The following is an 856-nucleotide window of genomic DNA, read 5'->3' on the forward strand; positions in this document are numbered from 1 at the left end:
TCCACCGGGTGATCCTGCCAGTAACACACTTCCTGTCCTAAGGTGATTACATTCACTGTACATGTTTAGGAGCAGGGTTGCCACCCTAGCACAGATGCCCCTCCTCCTTATCTCCATACGTAGGGTGCTTCCCTATAGTAATTGTAGCCTGCAGAGGACACGAGGGAGCTCTGAGTTTGTGGCGGGACCAACAGGTGGGTTTTGTGCGTCTCAAGCAGTGTTAACCGAACACTTTGGTTTATTTACCGGGCCATGGTTGGGGTTTATATACAGGATTGGGGTCTATACCAGGAAGCGGGTATGATGGAGTTATGGCGCCTGCCGTGTCTTACAACAAGCCGGTGAAGTCACATTTCCTCATCTGCACTCTTGTCCCGGCCGGGGGGAAGCAGCCAAGTAACCTGTCGCTTTAAAAAGGCTTCCATTGCCTCTCTTTCATTTAGGCCTGGGCAACTCCGGCCCCCCAGCTGTTGTGGAACTACAAGTCCCATGAGGCATCGGAAGACTGACAGTTACAAGCGTGACTCCCAGAGGCAGAGACTTGATGGGATTTGTAGTTAAAGCGCAGCTGGAGGGCCGGAGTTGGCCACCTGCTTAAAGGAGAACTATGGGGGGGTCAGTGTTTTTCCCCATAGTTCTCCTTAGGGTAACGGGAGGACACAAACTAGCGTCCTCCCGTCACACTAAGCTCAGTATACAGGGAGCTACAGCTTGCGGTATACTGAGACGCCGCAGCGGATACCGACACTGTCTGGATCCACCCAGCTGCGTGATTGACAGCTGGCTCTGCCTATCTAGAGGCAGAGCCAGCTGTACCCTCCCCCCGTCCCTTCTGCCAGTCAGCGCTGGCGGATCG

The sequence above is a fragment of the Nanorana parkeri genome, unplaced genomic scaffold, assembly GCF_000935625.1.
Source record: "Nanorana parkeri isolate BGI_ZX_2015 unplaced genomic scaffold, ASM93562v1 scaffold4139, whole genome shotgun sequence".
In the NCBI taxonomy this organism is placed as follows: Eukaryota; Metazoa; Chordata; class Amphibia; order Anura; family Dicroglossidae; genus Nanorana; species Nanorana parkeri.